At 41.3% G+C, this 15,810-nt stretch overlaps 1 protein-coding gene across 9 annotated transcripts in view; it reads left to right on the top strand.

Moving 5' to 3' along the window:
* Positions 1-15,810, top strand: part of Piezo (piezo type mechanosensitive ion channel component) — a 555,272-nt gene that overhangs the window by 787 nt on the left and 538,675 nt on the right. The window lies entirely within an intron of this gene.

The following is a 15,810-nucleotide window of genomic DNA, read 5'->3' as shown; positions in this document are numbered from 1 at the left end:
TGTGTGCGAGATCTATGGAAGTGGCTTACATAAGTTCCGAAAGACCAAAGCAACGGTATTGAGGCTTATTAATTTGGAGTGTAAGATAGAAGGGAAGTTTTTTCTAAATTTTTTGTTCTTTATTCGGCGTATGTATGCGTTTTTTTAGGTAGGTTGGCTAAAACTCTTACGATATTTAAGATGCTTAAGCACTACAAGGCATAATACGTCTTTTTAATGAGGAAATTAATAATTCTTCTGGAATTCAAAAACATTCCATTTTTTCTCATTTCTTCGTTCTGGAGGCTCGTCATCACCACTGTTTCTTATTTGTACCTATAGCAGGAAATCTATGGACTCTTGAGAAAGTACGGTCATCGGCTCCAGGAGCGGGTTCAAAGATGTGAACATGCTTTATCTGTTTCTTAGAGTCTAAAAAACCAGTGACAGATGTAGAAGAGGCTACATCCCACAACCAGAAGAGCAAAGAACGGCATTTCTAAGAAGAATTTGAAACAATTATTTTGAGGGCTTTAAGTTAATGTTTGCCTAGGTGCCTGATTTGTTTTTTATAACACGATCCCCTCTGAAACATTTTCCGCTCGAATATAGATACAGTCCATTAAATAATAATATACTTAATAAAAATCATATACTGTTAGTAGCTGGGATCTTTGGCCGTGTGAAAAGGTAAACAACTTATGACGAGCTTGTCGCATTATATGGTGACAGTGTGGTACAGCCCAGACAGAATACATAGCCCGAGTGTTCACAAGCAACACCCCGTACGCCTGACCCTCACGGTATTAGGTTTGACCCTAGGGAGCCTTTCTTTCTCAGTCTTTGTGGCTTTTCCCTTTATTTTGCCAATACCTTCATTTTTGGGAGGGTCAGACCTCTTTATTTTTTTTCTTCCGATTAGAGTTAAGAAGGATCTCTGCCTAGTTGACCTTTCCCTTAAAACTATGATCGCTACCATCACCACGTGGTAACTTATCCGAATGTGTAAATAATGCTCCGTGCGTTACATCTTGCAACAAATGTGAATAAAACCATGTATCAATGGCTCGTAGAGCTGTCGGCCCACTCCCATAAAGGGAGAATGAAATAACTAGAAATTTGATTGATTGATTGATTGATTGATTGATTGATTGATTGATTGATTGATTGATTGATTGATTGATTGATTGATTGATTGATTGATTGATTGATTGCGTATTGTCAGCTGCTATAAATGTCAGTCGACTTAGCTGCTATATTCGGTATCTCAATATTGGGCATAGAAGGCAAGCAGCTGCTGTATTTAGCTGTTCATCTCACCAAATATTGTACTATGTTCGGTGCTATTTATTACAACTATCGTTACACACTTAATGTTGTTATAATAATAATAATAATAATAATAATAATAATAGGCTGCTGCTGCTGCTTTTCCCTCACCTTGTGGTCGTGGTGCGAATTGCCATTATTGGCCAAGTTTTATGTCCGAACGCCTTTGCTGATGCAGCCGTTGTGTTTTCCTGTTGTGCGTTATGCGCGAATGAAGAGATGTATATTGAGACTAACACAGGCACCAATTCTTCGAGCCGGAGGAGTTTACCAGACACAGTCACAATTCTCATCCCAGCCGGGAATCGAACCCGGTATCATCTGAACTGAAGGCCACTTCGCTGACCATTAAGTCAGTGAGCCGATTGATGGATTGATTGAGTCATTGATTGATTACTTACTTACTTACTTACTTACTTACTTACTTACTTACTTACTTACTTACTTACTTACTTAGATGTACGATTTATTTTCCCTGACATTTTTAGGGTCACCTGTCCCTGTTGTACACTTCACCAGTAGGCCTACTGTTAATGCACTAATATACTTGTAACAAAATCTGACCCTAATTTCTACACTACTATATTGAACTAATTGGCCTGTAGGCATATATAAAATATATTTTATATGCTGCATAACATACAAAGCCGGAGGTCCCGGGTTCAATTCTCGGCCTTGTCAGGGACTATTACCTGGATATGAGGGCTGGTTCAAGATCCACTCAGCCTACGTAATTACAGTTTAGGAACTATCTGACGGTGAGATAGCGGCCCCAGTGTAGAAAACCAAGAATAAACAGCCGTGCTGACCACACGACACCTCATAATCTGCAGGCCTTCGGAGTGAGTTTCGGGGCTATTGCACCATGGTTTTTATTTTTATTTTTAATATACAAGAAATGAAATGGCATACTGCTTCTTAAATACAATGATATAAAACCTATGTACAAATTCGCAGAAATAATATTAATTCATTGATGATAATAATAATAATAATTTAATCTTGATAATCTTATCTTATACTATAAATAAAAATGACACATCTCCTCCTAAACCACTGGAGCAATTTCAACCAAACTTGGTACACTTACGACTTACTATCTGGAGACGAGCACTGTGGGTGTAAGCCATCCGTAGCTCCCTTAGGGGGGGGGGGGCAGGGGGACAAGGTATAAAAATAATCGAAAAAAGTCTCGAATCCAGTTTTTGGGGTAGCTGAGATGAATAGTGACACTCCCGATATTTTTGAAGTCAAAGTTCTGCTCCCTTTTGGGTGGGGGGAGTGATAAATAAAATTAAACGAAAATAATGTCGAATACATAGTTTTCGGGGTCGCCGAGGTGAATAGTACACTCCGAAATTTTAGTATCAGGAGACAAACCACGTTGGGGTAAGACAACCCAGGAACCCTTAAGGGGGGGGGGGCGAGGGTGGTCAGGTATACAAATTAATGAAAATAGTGTCGAATCCATACTTTTCGGGATCGCCGAGGTGAATTGTACACTACGGATTTTTAGTATCAGGGGACAAACCACGTGGAGGTAAGATAGCCCAGGAACCCTTAGGGGCGGGGGGCGAGCGAGGTCAGATACACAAATTAACGAAAATGGTGTCGTATCCATACTTTTTGGGGTCGCTGAGATGAATAGTGGCACTCCGGATTTTTTAAAGTTCAAATTCAGCCCCCTTTGGGGCGGGGGTGAGGAGGGAGTGATATATAGAATTACACGAAAATAGTGTCGAATACATAGTTTACGGGGTTGCCGAGGTGATTGTACACTCCGGATTTTTAGTATCAGGAGACAAACCACGTGTGGGGTAAGACAGCCCAGGAATCCTTAGCGGTGGGGTGGCGAGGGGGAGTGAGATATTAAAATCATCGAAAGTAGAGTCGAATCCATACTATTCGGGCTCGCTGAGAAGAATAGTAACACTCCGGATTTTTAGTATAAGGAGACAAACCACGTGGGGGTAATACACCCTAGGAACCCTTAGGGGCAGAGGGCGAAGGGGCTGAGATATAAAAATAATCGAAAGTAGTGTCGAATCCATAGTTGTCGGGGTCGCTGAGATGAATAGTAAAACTCCGGATATTTTATAAGTCCAAGTTCATCACCCTTCGGCGTGGGGGGAGTGATAGCCTATATAAAATTAATCGAAAGTAGTGTCGAATGCATAGTTTTCGGGGTCGCCGAGATGAATAGTGACACTCTGGATTTTTAGTATCAGGAGACAAACCACGTGGGGGTAGGGCACCCCAGGAACGCTTAGGGGCGGCGAGGGGGATGAAATATAAATATCATCGAAAGTAGTGTCATATCCATACTTTTCGGGCTCCTGAAATGAATAGCAAAACACCGAAATTTTTTTAATGTCAAAGTTCAGCCCGCTTCGTGGTAGGGGAGTGATATATTAGAAATAATACACAATAGTGTCAAATGCATAGTTTTCGGGGTCACAACTCCGCAACTGGCACTTTACATTGGAAACAACGTCTGCGGACCTCCCTATGCTTTTTCTCGGATAACGCCAAGAGACATGCAATTTAAACATTCTAATTCACTTCATGTACAGTAATTTACTTCGATATCCGTATACAATGTAGAATACCGTAGCGAAGCACGGGTACATTTGCTAGTTTTACTATAATCTGTAATTTAATGTTAAAATCTTGGGATAAGGATTAGTTAATTAGGGAAATTGAGCTGAATACTACTGTTAACTATTTAACAATAGGAACATTAATAATACATTTAACATTCCTTCAAGTGATGAGTGCCTTTTAGAGATACAGAGTACCGGAAATTTGTGTGTTTAGCGAGGTAACAAATCTACTAACATAATATGGCACGCACATTTTAAGCGCTTGACCACCTGCAGTGGGATTCGAGTGAACTAAAGTGTGTCTGAGCAACGGCACTACAAGCCTGGTAGATACCATTAGTTAACAGTACTAGCACATGCTACGTCTTTGGTTGCCAAACCTTGATTTTACCGTATGGGATGGTGGCTTAAGGTTGTATTGTTGCTGGTGGCGGTAATGCTTGTTCCCATTAGAGAATGGTTTAATGATGAAATAATGTATAATGAATGCTCTGTAGGGTCAGAGTGACATTTCAAAGTTGATTTACTCTTGTGAGAAACTCTACATAAAATATGTAACCTATATTAATTACTAACTTTATAATATAATGATAACATAAAACAATAAATTGTACAGGGCTAGGAAGAAAGAAGAAAATGTTGACTTTCTTCGCCTAGAATTAGGCAACTGTAATTACATTGTTTCCAGCCTTAAATTAACTCCTCACTGCATGACTTGGTCAGCATCGACAGCATCTTATACTTTCTAATCGCATCATTTTTTTAAATCGTCATCTTCTTTATCTGTTTACCCTCCAGGGTCGGTTTTTCCCTCGGACTCAGCGAGGGATCCCACCCCTACCGCCTGAAGGGCAGTATCCTGGAGCGTCAGACTCTGGGTCGGGAGATACAACTGGGGCCTCGCCCGCTATGCTGAACAGGAGCCCTGCGGGGGGATGGGAGGGGATAGAGAAGGAAGAGGGAAGGAAGCGGCCGTGGCCTTAAGTTAGGTACCATCCCGGTATTTGCGTGGAGTAGGAGGAGGAGGAAACCATGGAAAACCATTTCCAGGATGGCTGAGGTGAGAATCGAACCCACCTCTACTCAGTTGACCTCCCGAGGCTGAGTGGACCCCGTTCCAGCCCTCGTACCACTTTTCAAATTTCGTGGCAGAACCGGGAATCGAACCCGGGCCTCCGGGGGTGGTAGCTAATCACACTAACCACTACACCACAGAGGCGGACTTTCTAAATCACCATTTTAATAAATTGCCTTTATTTTGTCAACATCTGTTCAGCCCGATAATAGACTTCATAGTGGTCCAGGCTAATTTCGTGTGGCGGTTAAGCATTCAGTGTGTTTCATCCACAGACAATGTCTGTGGTGTCACCCATGACTATAGACGCCGAAGTTTTGCTGCCCACGGGATTTCTATGACTGTCTCTATGAAGGCATTATAGTGTCGTAGATAAATTTAAGAAACCTTTCCTCGATTTTAGTCTGGGTCTTAGTGACTCGTAAAAACCATACATTGTATGAATCTCATTTCCTTCGACCTTCCTCCGCTCAATATCGACGGCTACTTTCCGGCGTATATCAGGAAGTACGATACCTACCAGATAATATGCTTTGTTTGTACAATACAGAACAAGTATATTCCACTACTGATAAAACAAGACTCTATGGCAAAAAACTACTTGAGGTTAGGCTCCTCAATTAGAGTAAAATGTCAGGGCAAATAATTGAAAGTCTTGCTGTGTACTAGGGTGGTGGCAAGATACTATTTTGCGGAACATGCCTTTCTTAGCTTCATTTCAGAGCCGTACCCAGAGAAAGAGCGGGGGTCGTTGTGGCTCAATCCTACCATCCCTCTTCGAAATGAGCTTCACAAATGTAAACACATACGCGTTTTCGAACAATCGACACCTGAAATCAAAACTATAATGAAATAAAGCATTTGCTACATAAAACAATTGAATTTAATCCATAGACTACATGTGTAATGTGTAATATGACTGTAACCACTTGAGTGCCAATTGTAATATTATTTGAATACCTTCCTCACAGTTGGGCATTACAGACTTTACTGATTCCACTTGAAATAATAAAATGTTCAAAATATCCGTAAATGGGCGCCGGAGTTCTCCAAAGTGGATCCCTAAAATTTAAATAATAAAGAGCAAGATGAATTTCTCTTCTTTCAGGGCAGGTACAAATGAACAACCAAAAATTGTCGCATCTCTGGAGACGTGAAATATAAGGAAATGCATTTCGGCTGATTGGCTTTGTACTGTCTGCTGAATGCGTTTTGCAGTACGTCTGTAGTTCGCACTCATTCTGTCTGTCACTCTTATTCTACCCTCTCTATTCTCTCTCCTCCTCGTGAAATGTACTTGCATACAGCACTATGCATTATAAGCATATGGCACGCTCCCACGTAATGCGGTGGGTCGGCTGTAGGCTACAAAATTCGTGCCTACCACAACAGCGAAGAATCGAATACCGGAGTGAACTACTTCTTTTTAATTCCCGAATGAATACACATGACATCAGGCAGTGGACACGGCCATTCTGACTTCGAACATTATTCACATGAGTCACGAGAGCAATTTTAGCATTTCGTGAGGCAGCGATTCGGCGTAGCGTTTCGCCTAGAGCTGCTCATAGATGGATACAACAGTGGCGGGTGTCAGGGGACATTGGACTTTTACCGGGTAATGGTTTAAACCGGGTTTCTAATAGGGAAGTAGACAATAGGCTAGCTGAAAGTTCACGGGAGAACCCGTTCTTAAACTTGGCGGAACTCATGCAGGCGACCAATTTTCCTGGATGTCCATACACGATCTGTAAACGATTACGAGAAGCCGGACTTGATTGTAGAAAAGCTGCCGCCAAAGAGTCTTATCTCCGATAAACAGATGGTTGACCGAGCGAGTTGGCCGTGTAGTTACGGTCGCCTAGCTGAGAGCTTGCACTCGGTAGATAGTGGGTTCGAATCTCAATGTCGCAGTGTGCCATTTTTGCAATCTATGGGAATTCTCTGGTGGATCTGTATTTAGGTTCGTGAGGTCTTCCCGCGATATTAAGTAACATAAACATATATGCATGAATTATTTAGTGCTATTTAGATCACGCATGCGCAACATATACCGTTTATATACACAGAAAAATAAACATACACATTCAGGTCACTTGTTAACAGCTTTAAATCCTACGTAACTACGCTTAGAGCTGCTAAATTATCACAATACTGTGCTCACAGTTTTTGTGGAAATAAGGAAGAGTCATATTTTACTCATTCTGAATCGGAGGTGTCAGAACAATCTGATGATGTCGAAATATGTATGGCCGGTTCTATTAACAATTGTACAATCTCTGGTAACATCGTTTCAGAACGTTTAATTTTGGTAGGCGCAATAAATGTAACAGATGTTACGAACAGTCTTTGAAGTAAATCTGCGTTTACCGAGCGAGTGGCTGCCCGGTTTGGGTCACGCACCTGTGAGCTTGAATTCGGGAGATAGTGGGTTTGAACCCCACTGTTGGCAGCCCTGAAGATGGTTTTCCGTGGTTTACCATTTTCACACCAGATAAATGCTAGGACTGTACCTTAATTAAGGCCACGGCCGCTGCCTTCCCACTCCTAGACCTTTCCTATCCCATCGTCGCCATAAGACCTCTCTGTCGGTGCGTTGTAAAGCAAATTCTTTACAAAAGTTAAAATCCTCATCCCGGCCGGGAATCGAATTCAGGATCCTCTGAATTGAATAAATTAACTACGTACCGGTAACATCTTTGCAATAAATATAAAATAGGATCTTGCCTAAGAAATTCCCCAACTTTACTTTCCTGCAGAGAAAACTGAATTATTCACTGGTCATCCTTTTCCTTCAGCACCATTATTACAGGGACGACGTTCTGGCGCATTCAAGCCCAGAAAGGACTGCAATTTATTCAAACCCTTCTTCGAATATCTTCGGTAGCGTACGGCGCTCAAAAAACCAAGCGAACGTACGCAGTACTATGAGTTCCTTGCATGTATACTTTCTTCAGAAACAAATAGATACAATGTTTGTTGTGGGTATCCACAGGGTTTTTATGTACACGGGTGGTGAAATATATTTTTTTAATTAAGTTGGTAGGTCTAAAATGAAATGCGAGGAACCTTTTAATACTAAGCGCTCATTCATTTTTTTGAACGACTGCACATTTGCACTCTTCGAACTTGCGTGAAATAAGAGTTATAGTGTACTGGTACATGTTTTTAAACCTTGACTGGCCAGAGAGTTAGCACAACGTGAAATCTCAGTAAGGATAATATGTTTGAGGAGGGTGAACCATCATCTATTCTAGTTTTGTATTCCTTTTAATTTACCAAACTGTCACAGCAGTCCAAGCTAAACACTCTTGAATCGAAATGATCTGCACGTCGGTCGTACCACATCATTCCATTTGGTACGACAACTTCTGTAGTAATACATCCTGAAATGGTACCGTTTAGGCGACCTGTTAATCTATTTCGAAATTCCGACTTTGCTTATGTCCAGCAACGAATTCGGAATTCGGGACGGATACAGCGGCTGAGTCAGACTTTCCGAGTGCGCCACCAGATAACTTTATCATGAAATGAAATGGCGTATGGCTTGTAATGCCGGGGGTGTCCGAGAGCATGTTCGGCTCGCCAGGTGCAGGTCTTTTGATTTGACACCCGTAGGCGACCTACGCATCGTGATGAGGCTGAAATAATGATGATGAAGACCACACATACACCCAGCCACCGTGCCAGTGAATTTAACCATTGATAGTTGAAATTCCAGACCCTGCCGGGAATGGAACCCCGGACCCCAGTAACCGAAGGCCAACACGCTAACCATGTAGCCGTGGAGCCGGACAACTTTAACATGCAACAACAATGACGAGGAATGCCAAGATTTTTGACTGTCCTTTAAAAATCGGCTACATCAGCCCTGGAGCTTGAGATCATGAGTCCGAGATCATTGATCCACCGATTTGGCTACAATTGCAACAGAGATCATGGGTTACAGCTCTAGTACACGAAGAGCTCCCTCACAACTCCAGAAAGGAGCACTTCTCCTGTCCCTTCCAAGATAAATAGAGGAGAATCGGGTAATATGGAATAGTCGGGCAATATGGAATACCACAAATCTTGCCTGTAACGTACTCCTCTCAGGTGGAAACTCGTCGAATTACGGTAAACGTTCTCATGATGCTTTGTATTCAGTTTCGACATGCTCGTGAGTGAGGTTAGTGCGTGGAGCAAGAATATTTGTTTTTCATATTTGAAAAGCTTTTGCACATAATTCTTTTAAAGCTTGTATTAATTACCAACACTGAGTTTAGTCCTGGGAAATCCAATGTTATATATTGTACAAGAGTTGCTTATATTGCTACACCAGTGTAACTTCCTTGTTGTGCAAAGTTTATGGCATGACGAATCCTTTAATTCAAACATGGTGTGTCGGGATATATGGAATACTGTTTTAGTTTCAAAGTTAAATGACGTTTAAAATTAATTAAAATTAATTGCATTAATCCTGGTATATTATAACATGTAACTACCTATAGATCTCAGTTTCTGCATCTGTGACTTTTGTCACTGAATGAACAAGTGACTGTAAAAAGAAAACTCTGAATAATTAGTGTATACAGATTATCATTTAAGTTAATTACCAATTTTATTCTTTCGATTTTTTAAAATTTCTGTACGTCCACCTGTAAGAACGTTCCTTAAATATGACTGAAAGAATTTATTGAAGCTGTATTTTAATGTACATATTATTTACCCTACTATTCCATATTAGCCGACTATTCCGTATTACCCACCAAGTGCAACTTTTTGAAAGAAATAATTTTGACGTGAAGATATTAACAATTTACAATTTAAAAATATAGAGAATCTTGGCTAATTATTTGAATTTTCAAACCATATTTATTTATATTTCATAACTGATTTTGGTAAGAAGTTATACTGCCAAAAGTAAATGGTATTCCATATTATACGACTCTCCTCTATACCAAGTTCAATATTCCTTATTTCTGCCCCATAGCATTCTTAGCTTGAGGACAGCAAGATACTCCCAATATCTCACATTCCTTCCAATCTCGTCATGTGTTTATTTTGAATTTATAATTATCAACATGTCGAAGGCAGTGTAATTGAGTTGACGACCACACGTGGATACAGGCTTCATCCCTCAAACCTATTACAAATGAAAAATCCCACCACTGTTCGTCATTCTCGACAAAGACTTGGAGGTCTTAAGGTGCGTCCACACTTGTATCAGTTCACCATATCTGTATCATGATCGGCCTTGTGAAAACAGAGTTTTGTATCAAGATCGTGTATCAAATATGATAGCCTTTGCCGTCGCATCAAAGGGAAGGCACGTGATATAGATACGGACAATGTGGACAGAGCGTTTTCCCGACCAGCACTACGTATCAACGCCTCGTGTGCTGTGCATGCTCATAACCACCGTCACTCTTCCCTATCCATCGTCCTTGAGACTTCGTCGTTCAGTTTTGCATGAACCTTTGTTTGGGGATCTTCCAATTTGAAGAAAAATGAATTCGGAGTGGTCCAGGGAGAAAGTTAAACAATTGATAAGTTAATAATGTTATTATCAACAGAAGACCATTTTGTGGGACCCAAAGGATACGCACCATTGTAATCGTTTGAAAAATAATGACGCATGGGAGGAAATCGTGAATGACGTAATATTAGTCTGTGGTTGGGAACCCTATCGAATTGTGCAACAAAGTATCTGTTTGCTGGCAGCAGCCAACTGTAGCTGGGGAGACATTGTCGCTATACTGGAGCCAATGCTCAATTGATGTTACAAGACAGATGGGTGGAAAACTGACAAATACGCATAGATGTTACAAGTGTGGACGCACCTTCACGAAACGTCAGCCACTCTTCAATCCAGGACATGACAAAGCAGCCTGTCTACGTCTGAACACCTGTGTCTACTCACTTTAACAAATAACTGTTCTATCAAACTAATGAATTGTTTATTGGATCATGGCTTTACTACATGCAGGCCTTTATTTTTAACACTTACCGGGCGAGTTGGCCGTGCGCGTAGAGGCGCGCGGCTGTGAGCTTGCATCCGGGAGATAGTAGGTTCGAATCCCACTATCGGCAGCCCTGAAGATGGTTTTCCGTGGTTTCCCATTTTCACACCAGGCAAATGCTGGGGCTGTACCTTAATTAAGGCCACGGCCGCTTCCTTCCAATTCCTAGGCCTTTCCCATCCCATCGTCGCCATAAGACCTATCTGTGTCGGTGCGACGTAAAGCCGCTAGCCAAAAAAAAATATATATATATATATTTTTAACACTTAACCGATGCGTGCGCCTCTCCGCATAAAGCTTGCATGCAGCGTGCACTCTCGGATTCCCTCCTTCAAATACGGGGTATACAATACAATACATTACACTCTTACCTTATAACAGATTCTGGAAGTGTGTGCCCTTCCTGGGTTATTCAAGAATGTTATATGCAAAGAACATTCTGACTGATGCGACTGATTTCTTCCACTGTAATGTTCCTGATCTCATTCATAACGTTTTCTTTTAGTTCCTGGAATGAATGGGGATTTGTCTGATATAACTTTTCTATCAGTCTAACCCTCAGGTAAAAATCACACACTGTTTTATGTCTTACGAGAGTTTAATCCTGATGTAAACATGGTATGTCCACGCCTCCGCCAAAGAAAGAGTTGTGATTCGCTGAGCGTGTAGTACCGACCTTCACCCCGTCAACGTCTCGTGTTCGGACGTACAGGGCTGCGCATCGCATACGACAACAGTGCGAAGATCTGAACTTCTCAATAAACGACTAAACCTGGATTCTGTTCACTTAGTTTATTGAACACATTCACAATGCACTGCCTATGATCACTTCTGAGCGGTTTTCCTCTTTTGTGCTTCACTACACTCGATGGTCCTACCTCTTTGCTCCATTTGTCACTATGAATACTGACACTGACTGCTGCTGCAAGAAGCAACACCTATCTCTACGCTGTACAGCTTGGGACTTTCCCTCACTACGAGAAGACTTCTCGTATTACACCACACCTTATGCCTTCTGTTACCGTGGTTGGTGGATCAGCAGAGGTTGAAAGAAGGTGCCGGGGTGAATGAATCTAAATACCAAATCAAAATTAATTTTAAAACTGTAACAAGGTTATATTTTCTTTCCTTTTTTAGAATTTCAAACTTAATAATCTTTCACTAAGTGAACACAATAATATATCAGGTACAATGACTAACTAGAAACAAGACAAGAAAGATCCCAATTTTAGTGATTTTTACACTCTTGGGCTACGCGCTCCTAGTTTTACAATTTTGAGCTCTTAGCTCAATTTTACCATAGCACAAATTTTAATGCAAGGGCAGAAATCCCCTAATGCCTGGAGCACATGCTCCCAAAATGTCAATGTCAAGCCTCCCAGAGGCACCTTTACAACACTTGAAAAGAGCTGACACGCTCTCAGTTTTTCAAGCCTCTTAAAGACAATACCAGACTTTACAATTAATTGTCATCAAGGTACAACTTACAAAAATGACACGGGGGTATCTTGTACCCAACCTACTGGTCCTTAGCGGAAAAAGAACAGGTTAAGTAAATGGCCCGAAATACCAAAACGAATGGAGGCGTGTACTTGCACTCCTAAATACTCATTCTAAAACCTAAAAGGCACTAGGCCGATGAAACAGGGGCTATTCCCGAACTATGGAGGTGACTCGTATGAGAATAATTGAAGACATTACAGGAAGGAAGAAAACCAGTTACGAAACGTAGCCACCTCAAACCAATTTGAAGGGGCGCTTGAGAGGGTACAGCACTCTCTATCCCCGATTTACAGTTAAAGATTTTACATTACATATTTAGAAATGTAAAAATTGCATATTTAGAAAAGTAGGTTACATGGAAAAGTTTCGGACCTATCCCTCGGGTTAAACTGCGGAGCTAGCAAAAGGTGAAGATGTTAAGTGGCCATACCTTGTCGAAGTACTGCTGCCTGATGAAAGAGGCACATCCCGCCTCCTACTTCACATACGCATACTTAGTTAGATGTTGATCAAGTGGCCCAGAGACGTGAAAATCCGCAGTTTATAAACCCTCGGGGAAGGTTCAAGACCTTTCCTGAATAATCAAGACACACCCACGGCGTTTTATTGGTTAACGTCAAAAGTTACACTCAAAATCGAAGAAGAAATACGTGATAGGCTGAAAATTAATTACAGAAATTAGGGATTGGCTGAATTCAAAACTGGCGGAAAGAAAAGATAAATATTGCCAACCCAAAGATGAATGAACAAAATTTAGTAAAGAAAAAACTTATGAATACAAAATTTCTTCAAAAAAGGTTCTTTCACTTCGCACCGGGGTGCATGAATGATCAATGGAAAACAAAACAAGTTGAAATTCACACAGTACTGGCAACTTCATAGTCACAAAATTACGGTAGTGGCATCTTCTGAGGAAAAGTTTAAGTAGGTCTAGTTCCAAGTTCAGTGTTTCTCCTGTGGAGGAGTTCTAATTGGCGCAAGATTTAAATGTGCGGCGTAGAGGTGTATTTCTCGTCATTTAATATATAATATATATGACAACCGTATTTTAATTTGATTACGTACTCTTCCAAACTCTCTAAATGTAATAAACTAAAATAATATGGCGTACTACTTTTCTTCGAGCTCGCGTACAGTGGAGTGAGTGCGACGGTTGCTTCTTCAATCAACTACAGTACGCGAACTTTTTCTTGAGCTCTAGTTCCCATTCAGCACTATGGAGTTCAGGGCTCAAGGAAAGGTTCGCTTACTATACGTCTATGTCGACGTGGAAAGGCAAGGTGCTCCGCCTATTTGTTTACATCAGGATAAAACTCTCGTGAAAAGCTGTATAGATCGAAAAGTTCCGAACAAATTTAATACGCACGCGACTAGCTGATTCATATTTTAAATACTTTTTTACACACGAAGATTCGCTGCTGTAATTAAAACGTCTTTGCAAATGAACAAGCAAGGGCTTCGACTTCGACTGAGCACTCTTTGATTGAACACTAGCGATCGCAGGATACACACCGGCTTTCAAGGACAAAACCGGTGCTATCGCGCACCCGGCAACGGAGATGGAATACGCTCTGTCACCCGTCAGGGGTTAAAAATAAAGCCCTGTAGTTGCTTGTACCAACCATGACACCCTGCAGGGACTAAACCGTTTTAAATTCCACCTACTCATATCCCTTTCCCACGTGACCTACCCGATCATGCGCAATAGTTATTATTGGCCTGACGGCCGGACTGCACTGATTGTGCGGGTCTCGGGTGTGTTTTGAATGTTTCTGTTGCTTCAGTTGTCCAGCAGGTGCCAGGCCTAGAATTTGTAGATGCAAAAGTAGAATCAAAACTCTGAAAAGTGTGATGACTACCTATGCTCCTCCAAGGAGAACAACTCTTTTTTAAATGTTCCACCCACTTGTGTAATGCCGAGAAATGGCATGCTAAATTAATTGTAAGCGCTTTAAAATAGGCTATTTTACTTTTTTTTTACATCGCACAGACACAGATGGGTCTTTGGCGAAGATGGAGGAGCGGAGCTAGGAATGGGAAGGAAGCGACTGCGGCCTTAATTATGGTACAGCCCTAACCTTTTTCTGGTGTGAAAATGGGACACCACGGAAAACCATCATCAGGGCTGTCGACAGTGGGGTTCGAACCCACTATGTCCCTAATGCAAGCTGATACGTGACGCAAACCGGGCAGCCATTTGCTCGGTTTTACTTCTATAATTCTTTGTGTCAAATAATGGGGAAAACGTGCTCAGTAAACACCTAATCAGCACAATGGTGCTAAATATTTCTAGAATCCGTATGAAGGAAATAATTTTTCAGTACCTCTTTCTCTTTTCCATACCCTGTATCCATCCCAAAAAGATGTACTTTTAAAAGAACCAAATCAACAGAGAAGTTTTCAGATGGGAAAGGATTTGTTGTTCTGAAGTATATTGAGCCTGCCTTTTATGCTAGCCCGCTGAACGCTTGATCAGCGCTAAGTAACAACAGGAATGGTGTCGGGTTGCTGCCTAAATTAAGTGGTGCAATTTAGACTACCTACAGGTCCCGTTTGTGCTACCGCCTGACAGCGAAACGGAACTCAATTCCTAGAGCTGAGTGAATTTTTCCGGGTGGATGCAAAGTTCACCAGCAGAAGTCTGCATGACAGTTAAAACAGAGTACCAGAATTTGCTCTCGTCCTTCAGAAATCCGTTAAGATACTAACTTACTATTATTCTCTACCCCCGATCCATCGAGGCAGATATAGTCATTGAAATTACTCGTCCGTTCGTTCGCCAGAACTCCGCTAGTATCTGTTCCTGTTACGTGTTAGCACGACGTCTATAATTACCATTATCATTATCGTTTCAGAGGATGATACAATGGCCTGGAGTCTGATTCGTGTGAACATTTGACGGTGATTTGCAGCACCTGTGTTCCTCAAATATGTACCCGTCATACTTGAACACCAGTCTCCTTCATATCCTTGTCCAGTGTGGACATGCAGAAACAACTTCCTAGAGGCTGGGTCGAGAACTGTAACTTAAAATTGAAATATATATTTCTTTTCAGCCTCTTGTAATAAAGACCATCATTTGAAAAGTCGAAAAGATTTTTGCGAGCGTTTGAGGATTCCTCATATTCCCTATTTCTTTCTTTCTTTCTTTCTTTCTTTCTTTCTTTCTTTCCTTCTTTCCTTGCTTTCTTCCCTTCCCCTCCGTTTTCTCTTCTCTTTCTCCCTTGCTACCATTTCTTCTTTCTTTCTTCATTCTTTCTTTATTTCCTTTCATTTGATGTCTTCCTTTCCCTTCCATTTCTCTTCTCTTTCTCCCTTG

The sequence above is a fragment of the Anabrus simplex genome, chromosome 4 (assembly GCF_040414725.1).
Source record: "Anabrus simplex isolate iqAnaSimp1 chromosome 4, ASM4041472v1, whole genome shotgun sequence".
NCBI classification, from domain to species: Eukaryota; Metazoa; Arthropoda; class Insecta; order Orthoptera; family Tettigoniidae; genus Anabrus; species Anabrus simplex.
Note: the sequence above shows the minus strand (reverse complement) of the source record. Positions and strands in the feature narration are given on the sequence as shown.